Source organism: Sceloporus undulatus, chromosome 6, assembly GCF_019175285.1.
Source record: "Sceloporus undulatus isolate JIND9_A2432 ecotype Alabama chromosome 6, SceUnd_v1.1, whole genome shotgun sequence".
Classification (NCBI taxonomy): domain Eukaryota; kingdom Metazoa; phylum Chordata; class Lepidosauria; order Squamata; family Phrynosomatidae; genus Sceloporus; species Sceloporus undulatus.
In genome coordinates this window covers 24,750,632-24,769,895 of record NC_056527.1, presented here as the reverse complement: position 1 = coordinate 24,769,895, position 19,264 = coordinate 24,750,632, and the positions used below count along the sequence as shown (strand labels likewise).

General features: G+C 38.7%; 1 protein-coding gene across 1 annotated transcript in view; it reads right to left on the bottom strand.

Annotated features, from left to right (window-relative positions):
• DNAJC1 (DnaJ heat shock protein family (Hsp40) member C1) overlaps positions 1 to 19,264 on the bottom strand; it is a 99,734-nt gene that overhangs the window by 27,587 nt on the left and 52,883 nt on the right. The gene's annotated exons all lie outside the window — the stretch shown is intronic.

Below are 19,264 nucleotides of genomic sequence, written 5' to 3'. Positions count from 1 at the left end.
CAACCATAATATTCCACTCCTCCAAACGACCGAAGCAATTTACATTAACATAAACCAATAAAAGACAATATCAATACAATATGATATAATAACATTATAACCTTACCCCTCGCATCAGTAATAATAAAATACAATTAAATTATAAATTATTAAAACAATTAATAATTAAATTATTAACAATTATTAACAATAACCAGAGCAGAGGCAACTAGGCATTTGTCAACAATCAGTCATAGATTGTTAGGGTAATGATCTCATTCTGGAAAGGCCTGCCAGAAGAGATATGTCTTGACTGTCTTTTTGAAGTGATCCAGCCTAGTGATACATCGAATCTCCTTCGGCAGGCCATTCCATAGCTTGGGAGTGGCAGACAAGAAGGTCCTCTGAGTAACTGCAGCCAGCCTAGCCTTAGCTGACTGCAGTAGATTTTTATTTGAGGACCTCAATGTGTGAGGCGGATTGTATGGGAGAAGGCGATCCCATACGCAGGCTAGACCCAAGATATGAAGGGCTTTAAAGGTTATAACCAACACCTTGTACTGTGCCCAGAAATTAATAGGCAGCCAGTGAAGGGATTTTAATATTGGTGTAATATGGTCACCTCTAGATCTTCCAGTGACCACCCTGACTGCCATATTTTGAATTAGTTGAAGTTTCTGTACTAGGTACAAGGGAAGCTCTATGTAAAATGCATTGCAGAAGTGAAGTTATGAGTTTATCAGTGCATGCACGATAGTTTTTAGGTCTTCAGATTCCAGGAAAGGGCATAGTTTATTTATTGTATTATGTTTGCTGTGATGTAATTGGTGAGGGGTGTATTTTGTATTTTGTATTTATCCCTTTGCTTTGTAATCCGCCTTGATTCCACAAGGAAAAGGAGGAATATAAATAAATCATATTATTATTATAGCTGGCATATCAGCCGAAGCTGATAACAGACACTCTTGGCCATTGCATCTATCTGAGCTGACATCTGAAGCGACAGATCCAGGAGTACCCACAAACTACAAACACAATCCTTTAGGGGAAGTGTGACCCCATTTAAACCTCCAACCCTGGATTAGGGCCCCCAACAAAGAGCATCTCCGTCTTATCTGGATGGCACCCGGAGGGATGCTGAATTTAAGCTTTCTTTTAGAAGAGCAACTGTCCTAGACATCTAGAGCAATTTTTCTGGACCAAATGTGGTTTTAAGTCTGAAGAGGTTACAGATATTGAACCTAGGACAGTTTTCTATTGGTTAATTTGCACAGACCAACTCTTTGTTCCAGTCAACTCAAACTTCATTATTATCAAATTTAAGCAGCTGTTTACACCTTCTCCTTTCTCTCGTGCTTTCCAACCAGTATTTATAAACTAGCCTTGTTGTTTTTAGTTTCTCTGCAAATATGATTAATGTTTCCAACACATATATAGGCACCAGTAGGTACTGCAGTTGTAAATATTGCCACAGTACATCTGCAAATAACTGAGAAGTAGACAGCAATATTGAAAAAGACAAAAATTATTGGTCTAACACCAATCAATTGATCTGAAGTATCAATCCCACAATCAATCTATTTTGTCAATGGAAAGGGTTGTCTTGCAATAATATTAGGATAGTCCCACATAGTTAGTTTAGCATGACTACATGGATCAAATTGTAACTGACCAGATACTGTAGACTGCAGGCAGCAGAAACCAGAGGCGGAACCAACCCTTTTCTTCTTGCATGAGCAGAGCCCAAGTCAGTTCCAAAAAAAAGGGATGGTAAAAACCTCCATATACATTTCCTAAAAATAGTACTGATTTTCTGAAAGTAAATGTGAGGAACATACAATGAAATATTTTGAAGCCCATACCATATCTGTGATACATTTTGAGCATATTAATCTGACCTCAAATATTTAATCTTGAGTGATGTCTACCTGTTCAAACCTAGAGATATTTCAAGCAAGGCAGACAAATTCAATTTAATCATTTTCATCTGAGTAACATTCTGAGGAGCCAACATACCCAAATATCTAGCAGCTTCTGTACACCACTGAAACTACCAGCTGGGAAACAACCCAGGAGTATTAACCCCAACAGGCACAGCCTCAGATTTAGACCAATTAACAGAACAGCTAGAAAAGGTCCCAAAGCAATTAATTAATTTTACCAAGTATTGGCCATTTTGACCCTTGGCTCCATGTATTACTGTGAGCTTTGCCTATTATGATACCCTGGTTCTTCCTGCAGATGGTTCTGCCTTCTCCAAAAAGAATATGTATTCACTTACATCACAGACATCTTTCCTGCACAACCATTTATTATTTACCCTGTACAGACTCAGGGGCAAGTTGACAAACATGAATAAACACTATGTGGGAACAGGCAAATCAGTAAATTTGAGGAATGATCCTAGATTGGCTAAGAACTGCAGCACTCTCCTCCTTTCATATATTTCATATATTCTGCAGAAGCTGCCAAATGGATAGGCACTAAAATTCATACAGTGAATACTACTGAATACAAACATCAAAGATTTCCGTACTACAAGTACATCTTAGGCAAAGATGGGGGGAAATTGAAAAGAATTGGTGCTTCAATACTTCCAGACCTAACAACCCAATCTAAACGGTTGTATGTCAATTATGTCACATACAGATAATAACCCAATCAACAGACTCTTTTAAATCCTTACAGATACAGGCACAGACACATATAACTATCAGGCTGTACATTGCTACCATATTAGAATAATTCTTTGCTTCACTAATTAGATTTATAACTGTGTTCTGGAATGTAACTGAGTGGATGTGGAGGGGAAGAATGATTAGGGGCAAAATGTAAAGGGGTTCTACTAGGTGCAATGTAAGGAAAACAGTTGAGATTTGTCAGTTAGGTCAATTAATGGATCTAGGACAAGGGTTGAAGACTGATAGAATTCTCAGGTTAGGAACAGACCTAGCAGACGAGAGTTCCTGCTTTGCAAATTTTTGTGCCAAAAGGATTATAAACACACATAATTTATACCATAAGTGTTCCTTGCTTAAAAAAACCTTATCAAATTCATGGGATCACTCTAAGTTGAAAGGCAATCTGAAGAAACATGCACATACAATATTATACTTTGTACAACAGTAACATGGTGTCAGTTGTTTCTGTTCTTATTCCTGATCTATCTTCTATGGAATTCATATTTTAAAGGTTTCAATATCCACTCCAAACAAAGGCATTCATGGTGACCCCTTGACACCATTAAAAATAAAAGTCAATGAAATAGAATGGCCAAGTATCAAGGAAATTAGAATAAAACAGCAGTTAAGTGTCTGCCAGATGTAGGGACAAAAAAGAGTCAAAAGCAAGGGTTCAGGTGCACAGTAGAACGATTAGAAGAGATTAGGAAAGCTGGAGCCTGGAGGTATGATACCTTCTTGGCTGCAAACATGTCAAAGTTCACTCCTGAACATGTAAACAGCTGCAGAACAGATCATACAAAGACTTCTTGCTATGAGCAAAGATAAATGTGTGGCTGGGAGCAAAACGCCACATCAGGCCAAGGGAGGCTATGTGCCCAAGAGATACACAGTTAAACTCAGGACTGTCAAAGGCTGTGAGCTAAGTGAATACGGAGGGAGAAATGGTGCTGAAAATAAATGCAAGGCCTGGAGAGATGAGGGGAGCCAAAAATATGCAAGGAGTACTCAGTTTCAAATGTATCTGCAAGACTTAATAATAAAGCTTATGTGCATCTTGACATAGTCAAACATGATTTTGTCATGTCTAAATTGCATTACTACAAAGGAGTCTAGACTAAAGGATTTTGACACTTCAGCTCATATAATAATGATTTGGCCCATATGATTCCAATATTATATAGACTTCATAAACTTCAGCGCAATTCAGTTGTCATTACTCTGAACTGGTTTGGGACTGGGATAGTTAAACATGCTTTTGCTCCCATATCACTCTCTCTGTCAATTGTGAGAAGGCTCTGTTCCACTAGGAAATTTGGGGCTCATGCACAGAATGGGGCCCCTGTTGTGGCACCCTGAAATTAAACTCTATTCCAGGGGACTTGCTCAGTTCTCACTCTCATTGGCCTTTTGACATACAATAGATATTAACCCATCTTAAATTTAATCTTGTTTTTTGTTTGTTTGTTTCTGTTGGCTTTGTGATGTTTGGTTCTGCTGCTGATGTTTTCATTTAGTGCAATTTAATTTGTTTTGTTTTTTAAAAAATCTGGATGTTAGCTCTTAAGGATTCCATGTGATAGGATAAGACAATACAGGATGTAAATGTTTTAATAGAACAAATAATTCACATTCTATTTCTCTACCACCAGAATGATCCAAAATGTTCTAAGGAACACTAAGAGTGGGCAACTGCACTGGAGTGGGAGAGTCATTTTGCCCAACAATCCCAATTGTACCTCTTCCCTTGTGTTCTTTATTTTTCTGTAAAATGGCAGCCAGAAATGATATTATGTCACTTCCCATCATGATTTTGATGGCGAAACAGAGGGAAAAGAAAGTATCTGGGTGAGGGTGGGATTTTGAGAGTGTTTGGGGAAGTTGGGAAAGAGGGCTGCATGCCTTCAGATGTGAGGATGCACCACGATTTCAGAGGATTATGGTGGGGGACTTCAGGAGCTGCAAAAGTGGGGACAAAAGTGCTGTCCTTGGGCCAAGGTTTCCTCTCATCTGTTCAACAATTTGCAAAATATTAAAAAAATATTTAATACTCTAATGAAATGCAACTACTAACTTTACACTTCATTTGAAAACCTTTCCCGCTACTGACAAACAGTGCAAAGATAATGGATTTTTTCACTGTATGCAATATGATAAACCTGAGAAAGCACAGTAAGTAAATGGAAGACGGCACAAGGAAGGATGCCAAGGCCTATAATTCAGAATGCTTAAAAAAACTGTTTGCATTATTTTTTGGCATTCTGAGAAACAGGCCACAGAAAGACCACTGTTATATACATGCTTCTGACAGAGGACAGTATGAACGAAGGATGCATAATGCAATAGGGAGTAACCATGTTGCCAAAACAGAAAAGACACATGGATTCCGTCTTAGTGTTTGCCCATGGAAAAATACAGGTTTCTTGTGCCAATGTCTTTCCATTTAAACAGAAATAATAAAGCCCATTTTATAGTGCATTATGAGAAGGCTTTCTTGACAGGATGACCACCAGCAACAATTCATGAGAGGTCTCTTGGGCAGGGGGTGGAACTGGATTGCAGTGCAGCTTATGTCTGTTTGTAAGCATGCCCCCAGGGACGATTAGCCAGAAGCCATGTGCTCAGATGAAACCAGCATTCTTGAAACAAGCTGCTTTGGGGCAGACTTCCCCCATAGTTTGAGGAAAGCTTTGGTTTGGACCCAATTCTTCAAAGTTAAATGGGGATTCCTCTGAATGCGGCCAGAACTGGGTCACTGGGATGGGAAGTTCCTCTCCTGCAGAACAGGCCAGGAAAGCTACTAACATGAGTGACTCACTCATAGGTATCACTGTTGTATTTTTTGCTTTAAAACATTTGCTGAAGATTTTAAATAATTTTTTTTCATTCTGAATGTCTCTTTGATAGTATAGCCTACAAATTGTATTTTAGGGCTTCTAGCCTTTATTTTTCTAAGGAAACCTAAAAGCTTATGTAGCAAGTACAGAATTGAATACTGTAATTACTTCTAAATGGTCTGCAATGCAACATTCAAGACAATCTGCTGAAAACAGAACACAAACTGAAGGATGGTTCCATTAGCACAGCAGCAGAATTATACAAAACCCAATTGCTGGTGATTGAATAATTACTTATACCTGCTTCAATAATATCGAAAAAATAGTTGAGGAATTGATGATGATGATGATGACGACGACGACGACAACGACAATCTGGCCTGTAACCCCAGCATAAAACCAAAACTAACAACTCATAGTACTTTTCTAATCCTCAATGATCCTCTGAGCTACTGTGAGGACAGGAACAATGCAGTTTGTATACACTGACATTGCACCAAAAAGCTGAGATTTTACTATCATTTAAATGGAGAAAAAGAGACAGAATGCAAACTTTTAAGTTCTTCTTCCTGACTGTAGGAAATAACTATCATAGCTTGAAAAGACTGATCATGCTGGATGTATTTGGGAGGGGGTGTTCTAGGAACTCTAGTATAAAAATGTAACTTTTCCAATAACTAGAAATTATATGTCTATAGCAAGCATTTGGAAAGTAATTTTATAGAGGACGCATGAAAAGAGATAGGGCCCATCATTCTCTTCTTCCAGATGTTTCTCTGCTCAGAAATGATCACATCCCTTCCTTGTACCAGTCTTTGGTAGTACAGTGAGCCCGCATTATACACGGGCACGTTTTACGCTGCTCCCAGCATATGCTAGAAGCCCCGTCGGAAGGAAGAGAGGTGCGCGCTGGAAGAAAACAATGGCACGCACCACTGCGGGCACAAGCCCCATTCATTTGAATGGGGTTTGAGCATCCGCATTTTTTCCCTTACCGGGGGGGGGGTCTGGAACGGATCCCCATGTAAGGGAAGGGACGACTGTAAAAACTTTTCTGCCCTTGCATGAGGTTCTGCCCTTAAACTTAAACATTGAATCCAGTGACTTAGTATCATTTTACAAATGTTAGAAAGCATCTGCATGTATTTAATGTTTTCAGTAAAAGTATCTAACCAGATCTGAGATCTTCCAATCTAGTCTTTATCCTGCCTCCCATGGATTATCCCTAGTCCAACCACCTTTCACTAATCAGTAAGAATGAGTTCCCAAAAATAACCTTCAAGCCCTGGACAGACCGGCAAAAAGAACCACCCCATGGACAGAGTCAGGGCTGAGCGCCCTCATGCTCAACGCCCTAAAGCTGCCATCAGGGCGCCATTTTGGCATGCGCCAGTACACGCAATATGCACCATGATGATGCACCTCTGGCACTGTGTCCAAACGGCACAGCGCCAAAGGGGCATTATCACGCAGCATGGTGGAAGCTATGGCGCCCCTTCAAAGGGACAAAAAGGAGCTGTTTTTTCCAGCTCCTTTTTGTGGTCTATGGAGGCCAGATCGGTGCCGCGGCATGCAGTTGCTGCGGCATCGTTCTGACCAGTAAATGGGTGGCTGTAGACCGCCCCAAAGGGGTGATCTGTATAGCCCCTTGATACACTCAACCCTTGACTTTTCTATAGTATCTTTCACAAACACAGATGTTACACACACAAAAAGAACAATTTAGTAATAATTTTTATTTGCAAGTACAGTACTAGAAGAAAGCTACCTGATACAATAAGATACATGGGAGAAGAGCATAAGAATGAGTGAAAAAATCCCAAACAAATAATAAGTGATTGATTACTGCAGAACAACAGAACTCATCTAGCTCAATTTAGATGAAGAATTATTGCTTTCTGTCACTCAAAGTACTTTCCAGCTATCCCTTCAGTCTATAACCTCAGCCAATCTAACAGTATCAGCCACTTGCAATAGAAACTGAACACTGTTGGGTAAAATCCTGTTTAGTAATCGTTGATCTAGCTTGTTACAACAAACATGACTGATGTGAACACAGTTGTTGTGAGGAAAACTGTTTCTTTTTTCATCTAGTAAAGGCATTACAGACACTTTTTTATTATTTTGAGGCTATTATTAACTAGACCAATTAAGTACATATCCATTCTGACATTCCTTATCTCCTGAGTATCATTGCAAGGTCTCAAGACACAGCATAATTAAGATGCTTATTTCTGAGTCGTGCTGTTCCTGAATACTATAAAATGTTGGCTACATTAATTTATAGTTATTGTTTTCAATTACATAGAATAAGTCTATTAAAGCATCTTTATCAATAGCAAATATTTATAGACTAGCTCAGGGTGGGCAACTACAGGGGGCCCAGGGGCCAATTTTCTTCCTTTAGGAATTCTAGGGGCCACACTTACTGCCAAAACAACTGGAAAAAAACAAAAACGGAAGTGGCCCTAAGTATAATTCTAGTTTTGAAAAATGGTGTGTGTGTGTGTGTGTGTGTATGCTTGTATAGTGCAGAGGTGCTCTGTAACCTATTTAAAAATGAACTGCTGCTCTTGAAGTTTAGCAGGACATGCAATTAATCCTTTTTTGACATAAAAAGGAAGGACTGAGAGAGTGTCAGGGGTAGCAAAAAAAAAAAAGGGGGGGGGGGGGGAGGAAGAGCCTTGGGGCTGCATGAGATCCTAGGGGTACATTTTGCCTACCCCTGACAAAGTTGGTTAAAAGTCTGGTAACAGAGTCAGAATGGTACAGTGGTTTGAGAGTTGGACTGCAGCTCCAGTGACCATAGTTTGAATCCCTACTCAGACATGGAAACCCACTAGATGATCTCAAGAAAGTCACACTCTCTCAGCCTTAGAGGCAAACCCCTCTCTGAAAATCTTGCCAAGATAACCTCAGACAGTCACCATAAATCAGACTTGAAGGAACAGAACAACAACAACGCAAATGCAATGTGTCTTCAACAGTATTTATTCTGACTGATTTTGTGTATATTATTTATCACTTGTATTCAACATTTCATGCAATCCTGAGACTGAAAAATCCTGAGAACTGGTAATTTAGTTGAAAAATTAAGAGCAAATTTGAACAAGTCATTCATCTCTTTATTAAAAACATATGAACTCAACTTTTATTAATGCTTATGATGGAGCTGACAAAAGAGGATAGCAGTGGGAGAGCAAAGCATAACAGATCTGTTAAGATCACAAAGAAAATCAGTTATGCAAATTATCAACCAAGTAACTCTTTGCTATGCTAAGTAAGCCATTCCCTATTTACCAGCTCCATATTCTAAAACTGCACAGAGTATGATTATATGCTGCATAGTACGCTGCAAAATTATACTGCTGTATTTTCTTATTGCATTCTCGTTTTAAATCTACAGTAAAGCTACTTATTACATTAAGACTGATCTAAAAGTGGTGACAGACATATATGATTCTGGAAGAATAAGCACTACATATATTTTAAATAAATTCAAAATATTGCAGCTGGTTAATATTTAGTGTGACATTTGATATTTTGTCATCATTAATCATTAATGGAAATTAAAAAGAAATATTCAACGTTGCCAATAGAAAGACTTGTGCAGTGTCATAGTAAATTGGATATCAAAAATGGAAAACAAAAGGTCTGGTCCCCTACTCTAAAAACCTGTCAATTCAACTCTTCAAAGAAACACAATAAAAATAATTGCCATCATTCTCAAAAATACTCCATTGTTTCAGAGGTTTAAAAATTGGTGCTTATACAGTAATACTGCTGACAAATCAATGACAGCTAATTTGAAATTTTAGCATGTCTACATTGCTCCTTTTATTGCAGATATATTGCAAATGATGTTGTGTTATTGTTGTTTTAAGTAATTCACTGGTACTTCCCAACTTTGTGTCCTCCACAAATTTAGGGCTTCAGCTCCTGCTAGCCTGGCTGATGGTCCATGGTGATGTAAATTTGTGCAAAACATCTGGAGAACACTAGGTTGGGAAAGGTGCATTGATCCATAGTTTAGTTGTGATTTCCAAGACTATTCACCAGAGGGAAGAATAAAAATGAAGATGGTGTCATCAGTCACAGCTTGCTTTATCAGCTGAAGGAAATAGCTTGCAGTGTCTCCCTTCAAATCCACTTTCCTGTAGCAAAAATCTAATAGATTAGGAGGATGACGTGACAAAAAAGAAAAAAGAAAAAAGTCACCAGTAGTATGGTTTGGCATCACCTCCTACCTTTCCCAGCAATGCACTGTATGGCAAAATATATAGAGGTATGTCTTGTTTAAATTTCATTCCTAGATTAAAGCCACAGGTTTACAATATAATACAACTGGGCCTGAATAACCTAAAGGCACCAGACCCCCTCTGATTTTGGAAGCTAAGCAGAGTCAGCCATGGTTAGTACTTGGAAGAGAGACAACCAATGAATACCAGTTGCTGTAGAGGAAAGAACTGGCAAAACTGCCTCTGATCATTCCTTGCCTAAGAAACCCCCATGAATTTCAAGGGGTCACCAGGGAATTGTCTTAATTCAGCAAAATATGTGATATGCTCTTTAGTAAGCCTGATTATGGGACACTCAGCATGTAGATCATATAAACTATAGGTTAACTCATGTTTGGACTATAATGATACAAGTGGGCCTAAGTATCCTACTAAGTGGCCCTAAATACCCATCAGATCCCATCTGATCTTAGAAGTTCAGCAGGATCAGTCCTGTTTTGGTACTTGGATGGGAGACTACCAATTAATACCAGGTGTATGGGCTATATTTCAAAGGAAGGAACTGGCAAAACTGTCTCTGGGTATTCTTTGCCTAAGAAAACCCAGAGAAATTCATGGGGTCAGGCGACCTGAAGACACATGCACATACACACACTTTCTACTAAACTAAACCATAGACAACTGAGGTTCCTCTTCAGTGTAAGATACTAAATATCTACTCTAGATTACTCTGATCTCGTTTTCTATGCTTCACTATCTTCATGGTAGAAGAAAGGGAGAGGGGAGATTTTTCTTCCCTCGATATTCCTATTGCCAGCCTGTTCTTCTAGTAGTACAATTTCCTTCTCCTGCCATGATGATACACACATTTGCTTTTTGATATATATGATCTAACCAAGCACTGAGACTTATCAAAAAGGATGAATGCTGCCACCTGGAGATTAGAGACTAATTCCTTGGCAATGATGTTTGGGAGAGTCAATAATTCAAGAAATGAATGACAGAAATCCTGTGATGGTTCTCTCATCTCTAAGTGCTATGCAACTGTCCTTACATGACACCTTTAATCTAGAAGCAAAGATTGGAAGAAAATACCGTATATACTCAACTATAAGTCGAGAAATTTATGCCCCAAAATGGAGTCCAAAATCAAGGATCGACTTATGGAAGGGTCAATAGGTTACTACAGCTGATAAAGTTCATTAAAAAAAGTGCCCACCTTCCTCTGTAGCCAAGTAAACAGCTCCCCATTTGAGTCCCGGTGCAGGCAGCCTCTCCTCTCTCCGCGAGTGTGTGTGTGTGTGTGAGATCCTTCAGCCCTCCCTCGCAGCTGGAGCTAACAAGCAGCTACTGAGGGAAGGGAGAAGGATGCAGAGAGAGGGAGCATGCCCAAGCTTGGACCTCGTTTTGCAAACCATGGGTCTGAAAATGCTGGGGTTAAAGGCAAGCCTGGGGTCCTCCTTTTTCCCCCTGCAAGCCATGGGTCTGGAAATGCTGGGGTTAAAGGCAAGCCTGGGGTCCTCCTTCCCCCCCCTGCAAGCCATGGGTCTGGAAATGCTGGGGTTAAAGGCAAGCCTGGTGTCTTATTTTTTTTTCCTGCAAGCCTTGAGTCTGGAAATACTTATGCAAAGAGGTGTGTGTGTATGTGTATGTATGCAGCTAGACTTGTTTCCCCATGCTGATACTGTGACCCTTGAGAGAGGTTCAGAGAGAGAGATGTAGAGCGGGAAGTGGTGCTTTGTTTCCCCTTTTAGATCTTTTGTAACATGCCCTTGACTGATCCACAGGTCATATCAAAATCCATGATTTTGGCCTCAAAAACTGCCCTCGACTTATACATGAGGTCGACTTATACATGAGTATATACGGTATGTTAGAGCTGGTTCCTCCTAGCATGAAGAGGGCAAACAAGAAAAAATCTCCAGGCTTGCCCTCTATTGTTTTCTCCATTCAGGCAAAACTTTGTGATCCACATTTACTATGAAGATGATCACAATATAAGCAATCTCTGAATCACCAGCATTTTTCATGCATCTGTACGTAAGTAACAATGTCATTTTCTTCCATTTTAAAGCATTAGAACATCTTAGAGCATCTACAACATACAGTACAATATATAGGCTGTAATGTTTAGTACTGTTTTGCAAAGCACAGAGAAACATCTTCCAGTGTCCATAAATTCTAAGTCACATTAACTGCTCAAGAGGAAAGAATTACAATTAGCAACAATTCATAAATACTTAGGTCCATTTTATGGAATAGAAATTAAAATGCAATTTTTAATTTAAAGGCCAGTCTAATTGGCAGCACTTAGTTATAGGTTAAATCATATTTGGCCTACAATAATACAAGTATGTTGGGACTATATAACAAGAGAGGAATTTTCAGAAATACAAAGATTTGGTGGGTTTCATTTCCATTATTTAAATTATCAAAACTAGAATTTCAATAGAATTTCCATGTAACTTGTAACATGTAGTGTTCCTCTTAGATTATCATCAGTTTTGGTTTAGTTTGCTACTTAAATAACACAATCAATATTTTTGAATCATTACTTTTATTCAAAGGTGCTTCGGAGTTGCATTTTAAAAGCATCAGCAAGCAACTCAATTAGCTACTTTTTGTAATTGCAATACGTAATGGTAACAAGTTACTTTTTAAAACTGCTATGACTAACAGTAAGCATTCTTTTTTAAAAAAAATCAAGCTCTGTGGATTACATCACATGAAAAAGGACATCTGAACTGCACTTAGGCTTTTATGAAAGAATATTTCATAATCTTTAGCTGCTACTGCTGCTGTTTTTTGCATCATGATTTCTTTTTCATTTAAGCAGAAACAAACTAACAGAAATATCAAGCTAGCAACATGAATGTATTCTGCTTGAATCCAGGTCAAAGTTTGCTTAAACATGTTGCCCATCTTCTCTTGACTCCAGTTAATAATGTGGCAACTTCTTGGAAGAACTGCAGGAAGGTATATAATTAAGAGCAACAGATTAATCTGATGAAATGGAAGAGACAATTATATCTACTTCTCTAAGGGCGGTACAGACGGCCTCAAAGAGGCAGTGTGATGCTGGACTGGGGTCACAGCCCTGATCTGGCATTTTTCTGGCCCCAAAAAAAGCTCCTTTTGAGGGCGGAAAAAAAGCTGCCGTTTCTGCTGCAGTGTGCAGCGTCTGAACACCATGCTGCCAGAGTGCCGCAATGCTGCCCGCCTCGGGCGGGTGGCATAACACTGGCTTGGGGCGGTGGCAGGGTGTACATCATCTAAATGCCATGCCTCCATGCCGCTGCTTACTGTTGGGTGTGTTTAGGCTCTAAGTATCCCTTAAAACCCTGGCAGCAGCCTTCGTACAATGCCATTCAAAAACAAATCACAGATAAATACTTACTAGAAGCTCTGCCCAAACAAGGTGATCTGCATACTCTTGCCTTATCCTGAACTGAATTTGACAAAAACACTGAACTAAAAGCCCAGGAAACAGCAAGCAAGGATAACAAAATGGTACATGACCAGACACTTTCATTTTAGAAGACTTCCCAAACAGTCTTCCTAAAAGCAATATTCCAAAAAACAAGTCCAATTCAACTTAATTATAAACACATTCAAATATGTTACAACTGTTGTTTCCCTATCAGAAAACCTGAACTTGGAGAATGCGTTTGTTTGTTTGTTTGTTTGTTTTTTGGACTGCAACTCCTCCAAGCATCATGACCATGTGGTGGAAGATGCTAGAGGTTGTAGTCTGAAAAAGTAATTCCTCCAAGCTTTGCACAAAGTATTACCTATTGAAATCAAGGGAAGACTGGAGCTAAGGCCATCAATCAAGCCAGTGGCAGATTTTAACATGCACCATGTGTCCCACAAAGTCCAAGCAATTCTCTGCATCTGATAAGATTCACGATTGATATGTCTTTTATTTATTTCTGTCGGGAGCATGCATTAACAAAATTTATATACCACTTTATATCCAGGAGAGACTGCAAGTTAATTTACAATATGATAAAGTCAAGTACAACAAATGCAGTTTCAGCATTACAGCTCTTTCCAAAGTATCCCTTAGTCAATTCATTTCTGACATTTTCACAAACCACATTTAAAATATTACATTCCAAATCACTCCTCTTATTACCTGGAAATGGAGGTGTATTACTATTACATGGGGGTCACTTTACTGCAATACAAGACACTAGTGGATCAATGCCTAGCTGGGAAAGACAAATGGCAAGGGTTTGTTTTTTGCTTGAAACTGCTCGTGAAAGTTAGGGACTTTAAAAGCAGTCTCTGAAGCAATATGGGGACAACTTTTATTAAAAGGAACTGAGGAATTTGTATTTGCATCCAGATATGTAACTCAGCTGCTCCATTAAAATGTCTTAATATATCATTAGACTTACTACATTGTTTTCATACAAAAAATATAAGATTATTTTATTCACTTATAAACCAGTCAGAAATCCAATTACCTACATGCCACTTGATACAACTGTACTTCAGTTCATATCAAGAGAAAAAGCAGTTTATGATGGTTTGGTATTGTTGTGTGCCTTCAATGTCATTTCCAACTGCTGATGACTCTTATCATGAGGATCTCTTGGCAAGATTTGGTCGGGGGGGGGGGGTTGCTTTTGCTTACCTCTCAGGCTGAGAGAGTGTGGCTTGCCCAAGGTCACCCAGAGGATTTCCATGATGAAGCAAGGATTTCAACCATGGTCTCCAGAGTTGTTGTCCAACAATTAGACTACTACAGACTGCTGACTCCCTATGATGGTTTATTTCCAAGTATGTAGATAGCATACAAATTATTAGTGCATTCAAAAGTGAATGATTTCATGAATAAACAAATGGCTCATCTATGATATTATGCTATAATCATAGGAGAGTCATACTATTCTCAGATGCTCTGTATAAAGCAGAAATGCATGATTTTTTAAAATCCCACTACCAGCATTAATACTTCAATGGGAGATTATCGGGGAATACCGGCTACTGTAGGCTAAACCTCAGAGGAAGACAATAGCAAATCAGCTCTGTGAAATTCATATGGTTCACCATACGTCAGCAGGCAACTGGAAGGTATATATTAAAACAAATCAGCATTTGGTCTTGGGGAGCCATGCACACAGTTGATCCAAACACACATTTCAGCATGCAGCAATGAAGAAATGAATTAAATGGAAGAAGACAGAACAAGCACAGAGGTGTTCTATTTCTGACCAATACCATTTAAAAAGTTTACACAAACCTGTATTGCAAAGATATTAACTCACTCAGATACTGCACTTTTAAAACATAATTTTAAGTATCCTGAAACAGAAGACAATCTCTTCCATATGTTTGACTGAGACGCCTGTAATGTTCAGCTAATAAAATAAAACATCAAGTTTACATGACTTTTAAATTCACTTAATTTCTGTTGTTTTGTGCACATTTCTGCATATCCCTGTATCTTAATGAGATCAATCTCAACACGTACCCATCTGCAGATCAGCAGTAGCAGCCACTGGAAAGCATCAGATGCCAGAGCCTTATAAAGCCTTTTGCAAAAATCACATGGTTAATTGTGAGATTTTAAAATGTGTAAGATTTTGGGCTTTCTTCATGCATTGGTAACTGGCAATACGCTCTACAAATCCAAGATAATGGTCACTTTCGGTTCCCTGCAGTGCCCAAGACTCACTCCCTCAATGTGTGGTAAATGAATTGCTGCCAATCACAATTGCCTTATTAGGCTCATGTAGAGCCACACACCTAAGAATCCATCTGTCTTCGTGTCTTAGTAATGCCCATATTGAAGTTTTTTGTTCTAATGCCAAGCAAACCACTCACTCTTGCATTTATTTTCCTCCAAGTCACTCTACCCTGAGCATAATTTTTTTAATGCAGAGAATTTAAACATTGGTGTTGCCAAATATATAAAACTATGCATACAGTAGCAAACTAGGAAAAACATAACCCTTGAGCATTTAGCATGTGGCTCCCTATGTGGAAAGGTGTCCTTCCTAGAGTGATTCAGTCTATTTACTAGTATGTGATTCTGGCTAATTAAAAGGGAGGGAAAAAACTTGTACGGTCAATCTCACAAGAATACAAGTATATCATAATACATGCAGTGAAGATTTGCATATGCTAAAATGCAAGATAGGAAACTACTCTTAACTGCTGGAAAATGAATCTGTGTAGAAGGACATGATATATCACAATTATGTGCAATGATCAAATAAAGATCTAAGAAATAATAATGTGAGCGATATATTGATGAATGTACCCAAAGGATAACAGTGAGAAATATATGTGTATGTAAAGTAGAAGAAATATGAAACAGTGAACTACTTCGCTATTATATATGTAGAATAGATAAAAATTAGAAACTTTATAGGAATTGAATAGAAATATAATGATTTTTTTTTTCTTTTGCTTAAAGATAATTAAAGGAAAGTCGTATTAGAATTCTTCATTTCAAAGGAAGGGAAGTTTTTGTTCTTTTTTAAAGTTTTGTTTTTCTTTTCATGTCTTTCAGTGCCATGGAATGTTTAGAAGAGAATGAGATAGTAAAGAAAGACATTTAGATCTAATAAGTAGGTAGGTCATTTAAGAAAGGTTTGTATAGATATTTAATAGTGTACAGTATATGTTGTGGAAGGTATTGTATTATGTGTTTGTTTATGTTTGATGTCTTTGTAACTGTTTTTTTAAACAATAAAATTCTTTTTATTAAAAAATTATGTGCAATGGCAAGTCCAATAACACTTCATTAAGAGTGCAATCCTTATGAAGTAAGCCCTACTGAACACCATGGGGCTTCCTGTGGGTTCACATTTATAGGACTGAACGGTGTCTATATGGGTGATTCAAAGAAACGTCGGCTTTAATTCAGTTTGTCAGCAAACTGTTTTTCCCACAGGAAAGAAAGCGCATGTTTATCCCTCTTTTTCTCAATAAGCAAGATCCTAGCAACAAGGACTATGACTTTAGAAAAAGTGCAAAATTTTAGCAAGTGCTCTTGACAGATGATTTATCATAGAAAAAATAGGTGCAGTGACATAAGCCTTGTTCACATCCCATGCCTTTTTCAACATGAGAATAAGGGTGAGCTTAGACCTATCCCACACCCATAGTTATTAATTTCCACTCAAGTACATATCAGAAGAGAAGTTCCTGTCTGGAGGGATGTGAACAAGATCCCTGATCTTACAGGGCTCTTCTTTTATGAGGGTCTACTGTAGGACCCCAAATCAAACCAAATCTAATCTAATACCCCAAGGGGGAAAAAAATCAAAATTCAAAATGATCTTGAAAGAGTGGAGAGCTGGCCCAAAACTAGCAAAATGAATTTTAACAGGGATAATTGTAAAGCAATACATCTAAGCCAGAAAAATGAAATGCACTAATATAGGACGGCTTGAAAGTGACATCTGGCTTGAAAGTAGTACTGTATATATGAAAAAGATCTAAGGGTCTTACTAGACCACAAGCTAAACATGAGTCAGCAATGTAATATGGAAGCCAAAAAAGCCAGTGCTATTCTAGGCTGCATCAAATGAAATATAAAGACCAAATCAAATGGAGTTGCAGTGCCATTTTATTCTGGTTTCTGATACTGACAAGCTGGAATGTGTCCTGAGAAGGGCAACCATGATAGCCAAAGATCTGGAAACCAAGTCTTATGAAGAATGAATGTTGCTAATAGAGTTGAAATTTAATTACCTGTCTTTTATTGTCCTTTGTCCCTAATCACCACATGGCCAAAAAAGGGAAGTGTCCTCTGTCTGCTGTATTGAGATCCCTCCAGACCAACAGAAATAACATCTGTGACAAAAGGCCTCTGACTCTTAACACCATCATTTTTCTTCTGCCTATAACTTTTAATGTATTTTTTTAATGAAGAAGTCAGTGAAGTTTCAAAAGCTTGCATGATGTATTTTGTGCATTTTGGTTGGCCAGCAAAATTACAGTATTGCTTCCACTTTAGAATCAGTTGGAAGGGACCACAAGGGCCACTGAATGTCAACCCCTACCATGCAGGAAAACACAATCAAAGCACTCTCAACAGATTGCTATCCAGCCTCTTCCACCTTCTGGACAATGAAAATGTTTGCAAGGCAAGTGAGGAATTTGTTGGGAATTTCCCATTAGCACTACATCTCTCCTAATAATAATAATTATTATTAACCTTTATTTATAAAGCGCTGTAAATTTACACAGCGCTGTACATACAATCTTTTTAATTGGATGGTTCCCTGCCCTCAGGCTTACAATCTAAAAAGACTCGACACAAAGGGAGTGGTGGTGGGGAAGGGGCCTCTCTAGTAGGATAATACATATAAAATACATAGCAATATAGGAAATGATTCAATAAAACAGGCACCAAAAGAACATCAAATAGCAAGTGACAATTATGCAATGCCTGGGAACGCTTCCCTGAACAGGATGGTCTTCAACTCCGTTTTGAAGCTGGTTAAGGAAGTGATGGCTCTTGCTTGTGGGGGAAGAAGGTTCCAGGAGTGAGGGGCAGCAAGTGAAAAGGGGCGAATCCAGGATGAGGCAGAGGAATCCTTTCTTAATGGTTGGTCAGCCATTCTAGGAAGGCATCACCCAAGTCCTGCTCTTTTGTGGATTTTGTTGTATTTAGGGAGCTAAGCATATTTAGCTTGGAGAAGAGTAGACTGAGAGGTAGCATGCTAACTACCTTTAAATATCTAAAGGAATGTCATGCAGAAGATGGACCAAGCTTGTTTTCTGCTGTTTCAGAGACTAGAAGACAAGCCAATGAATTCAAATTACAAGAAAAGCAATTTTACCTGAACATGAGCAACAGTATTTTTACTACAAGAGCTGTTCAAGAACAGTGGTGGACTCTCCATCTTTGCATAAGTTGGATGGTTATCTTTCAGGAGTGCTTTGGATGTATGTTTCTGCATGGCTGGACTAGATTGCCCTGACTCCTGAACAGTTGTCACTCCTCATTAACATCCACAACATAGTACCTGAAGTATGGTGGCCTAGCTACACAATATAGAAGATCCAGTCATAAAAGTTTTTTTGAGCTGAAAGAAGCTGCAAGGGTCACCCAAGTCCAACTTCCTGCTATATCACTACTGGTTCCCTTGATCTGGACACTGTTGTGTGGGACAGCTCTGGGTAGTGCTGCACTAGAAGATGACAACAGTGCTTATAAAACCATTTATTTAACTTATATTACAACAACTTTGGTGGGGGAGAGTATGTATAACAGAGGTGGGCAACTGTAAGGCATAAGGGGCATCACTGGCCAGCTAGGAGATCTTGGAGGGCCACATTCCCCCCTCAAAACTTTTTTTAAATAGCCCTCAAATATCCTCTGGGGGAATGGAGGGCAATTTTAACATCTTTATGCGGCCGTTTTTAATGGGTTTAATACAGCCCAACCATGCTCCAAATTTTGGCAGAATTGCCCCATGCCCCCTGCATTCTGCCCATCCCAAAGCACATGCATGTGCACATAAATTATGAGATAATGTATAATTTTATTGTTCCAGAAGGC